The 3,542-nt window shown below is 39.6% G+C and overlaps 1 long non-coding RNA gene across 2 annotated transcripts; it reads right to left on the bottom strand.

Moving 5' to 3' along the window:
- Positions 1 to 1,774: 1,774 nt before the first annotated feature.
- LOC125385350 lies at positions 1,775 to 3,294 on the bottom strand. Of its 2 annotated transcripts, XR_007224474.1 has the most exons (4): positions 3,144 to 3,294; positions 2,346 to 2,554; positions 2,082 to 2,124; positions 1,775 to 1,999 (listed from the first exon to the last, which is right to left on the bottom strand). It is a non-coding gene; the product is annotated as an uncharacterized LOC125385350 (long non-coding RNA). The 2 variants fall into 2 exon arrangements; XR_007224473.1 differs by lacking the exon at positions 3,144 to 3,294 and having other exon boundaries at positions 2,346 to 3,137.
- Positions 3,295 to 3,542: the final 248 nt, after the last annotated feature.

Genomic DNA, 3,542 nt, shown 5'->3' with positions numbered 1-3,542 from the left:
ATTGTCGAAACAAGCCCAGACACACGCAAATAGCAATAATTCGGCGATTTTGACGATAACTATACGTTATTTCTCTCCCATTTAATATATTTCGGCGTTTAAACGCTCTTTTCACTGCATCATGCGTGCCGAACGTAGTGCACGCGTTTTCCAGCGTCGAAACAAGCCCAGACACAAGCAAATCGCAATCATTCGTCGATTTTGTCCAAATTAATGAGTAATTTCTCTCTCGATCGAGATATTTCGTCGTTTAAACGCTGTTTTCACTACATTGTGCGTGCAGAACGTAGTGTTTGACTGTTCTGCAGCGTCGAAACAAGCCCACACACAAGCAAATCGCAATCATTCGTCGATTTTGTCCAAATTAATGCGTAATTTCTCTCTCGATCGAGATATTTCGTCGTTTAAACGCTGTTTTCACTACACTGTGCGTGCAGAACGTAGTGTTTGACTGTTCTGCAGCGTCGAAACAAGCCCACACACAAGCAATTCGCAATCATTCGTTGATATTGTCCAAATTTGTGCGTTATTTCTCTCCGATCGAGATATTTCGTCGTTTAAACGCTCTTTTCACTGCATTATGCGTGCAGATCGCAGTGCACGCGATTTCCAGCGTCGAAACAAGCCCAGACACACGCAAATCGCAATAGTTCATCGATTCTGACAATAATTATGCGTTATTTCTCTCCCGTTTGAGTTATTTCGACCTTTCAACGCACCTCTCACTGCATGCAGAAAGCAGGGCACGCGTTTTCCATTGTCGAAACAAGCCCAGACACACGCAAATAGCAATAATTCGGCGATTTTGACGATAACTATACGTTATTTCTCTCCCATTTAATATATTTCGGCGTTTAAACGCTCCTTTCACTGCATCATGCGTGCAGAACGGAGTGCACGCGATTTCCAGCGTCGAAACAAGCCCAGACACAAGCAAATCGCATTCATTCGTCGATTTTGTCCAAATTTATGCGTTATTCCTCTCCCGATCGAGATATTTCGTCGTTTAAACGCTCTTTTCACTGCATTATGCGTGCAGAACGTAGTGCACGCGTTTTCCAGCGTCGAAACGAGCCGAGACACACGAAAATAGCAATAATTCATCGATTTTGATGGCAATTATGCGTAATTTCTCTCCCGTTTGAGATATTTCGTCGTTTAAACGCTCTTTTCACTGCATTATGCGTGCAGGACGTAGTGCATGACTATTCTGCAACGTCGAAACAAGCCCACACACACGCAAATCGCAATCGTTCGTCGATTCTGACAATAATTATGCGTTATTTCTCTCCCGTTTGAGTTATTTCGACGTTTCAACGCACCTCTCACTGCATGCAGAACGCAGGGCACGCGTTTTCCATTGTCGAAACAAGCCCAGACACACGCAAATAGCAATAATTCGGCGATTTTGACGATAACTATACGTTATTTCTCTCCCATTTAATATATTTCGGCGTTTAAACGCTCTTTTCACTGCATCATGCGTGCCGAACGTAGTGCACACGTTTTCCAGCGTCGAAACAAGCCCAGACACACGAAAATAGCAATAATTCATCGATTTTGACGACAATTATGCGTAATTTCTCTCCCGTTTGAGATATTTCGTCGTTTAAACGCCCTTTTCACTGCATTATGCGTGCAGAACGTAGTGTTTGTGTCACGTCCCACGCTCCGCACGTGCCTCAACGAAAACATAGATAACCGCAATACACAAACAACGCAAGTGTCAACTTGTATACCTAGAAACAAACACACAAAGCAATGAAAATGGAAATTCTTTGATAAAATTTATTAAACATTGTTAATTATTCATATATATAGATATAATTAATATACGAGGGTAAGAAGGAAAATAAAATAAAAATAGATAGGCTTCCAACACTCCATCAGGAATTTCCTGGGGAAAACGGACCTTGGCGCAGGCATTTGTATCTACCACTTCGACCACAGGAGGTACGAACGGCCTGCGCTTCCCTCTATTCCTTTTCTTTTTCTTACACTAAAATAAAATACACAAATTCAAGATAAAGGACAACAATATGAAATATGATGAAATCAACACAAATCAAATTAATACATACCTCTACAGCTCCAGACATGTCAGTATCCATGATTCAATATAACCTGTATTCATAAAAGAAATATGAAAATACAACAAACAAATTAGCACTACAGATCATACAAACATCAAGCAATATCAAAATTACTTATTGCTACGAACAAACATTTTATAAAAAGGAAAACTAACCTAAAACTCGGCAAGCAAATCAACAAATAGAAACTACCACCACGCACCACCTCTTATAGAATGACGTATTAAAATTTGTCCTTGAACTCACAATAACCTTGGGGAACATAAGAAATAGAGCATACAACACGTGCAAAGACTCGGCAAGCACCTCGTACGATTCACCGACATCAGCAGGCCGATCACCGGACACACAAAATGCAACCTCAGCAAGGCCAAGCAGCCACGCGACCGGCACATTCCACTGGTATCAGTAACGAAGGTCATGGAAAGAACGCAGACGCAGCATCAGCAAAATACGACCACCTGTAACATGTACATTCTTTCAAGCACCTTGTATGTCATTAACACCAAGCAAAGGGTGAGATAATCAAGAAAACAAGAACCCCAGCGGAAATAGGTAGTTACGAAATTCATAAATTGTCACGTAGTAATGGTACAATTACAAAAGAAATAATCGGTCACGTGACAATTAGGAAGAATATAAATAGAGATTCAGTACTCAATAGAGTTGTTGGAGTGCAGTTTTAATTGAAGTCAGAGCTAGTTTTACCATGTTTAGAATTTAATTGAAAGTAGTGTTGAAAGTAGTTAGAGTTCAGTTTTAATTCAGAGCAGTCAGAAGTCAGTCTTAGTTGGAAACAGTGAGTTTAACTTAAAAAGTATTGTAAGAGTATTGCACTTAAGGTTCGGTATTAACTTGAGATTCGGTGATTCATTTATTCCTTTGTTCATTCGCAAGTCGATCCGTCTGCGTCAAAGAAACAATCTAGTACATACTGTAATTCCGTTTAATAAAATTGTTAATTAAGTTCGAAAAATCCGAAACATCGAGTAACTAATCGCGAAACAAAATTTAATTGTTAAAACCGATTCATCGCCAAACCATACTCACACCTGATCGACTCCACAAATCAAACAAGGTAGGAGATTCGAAATTGTACACCCTCCTCCTTTCTTTTTTAACTTTTAATTGAACAAAGTTGTCTTTAAACGAAAGTATCCGTCGGCAGCTATAGTTGACAGATAGAAGTATCAAGTAAATAACTCACATAAAATTTCAATCGAACATTTTGAATTCACGACAATTATTCTCTGTATCGACCAGTGATCACGGTGTTTTCAATCATTGGAAACATCTATGGTTTTCGTTTTCCTCTTCCCATCGTTAGCAGATTGCTCATCCTTGGGCGAGGCCTACGAAGCCACACGGATTGTTTACAGAGAATATAATTACAAAATTGAGATAAACGTTCTTGCTCAACATTTAATGAATTGTTTGGAATAAACTCAA

The sequence above is a fragment of the Bombus terrestris genome, chromosome 6, assembly GCF_910591885.1.
Source record: "Bombus terrestris chromosome 6, iyBomTerr1.2, whole genome shotgun sequence".
Classification (NCBI taxonomy): Eukaryota; Metazoa; Arthropoda; class Insecta; order Hymenoptera; family Apidae; genus Bombus; species Bombus terrestris.
The sequence above is the reverse complement of the archived record's forward strand: the minus strand, read 5'-3'. Positions and strand labels throughout refer to the sequence as shown.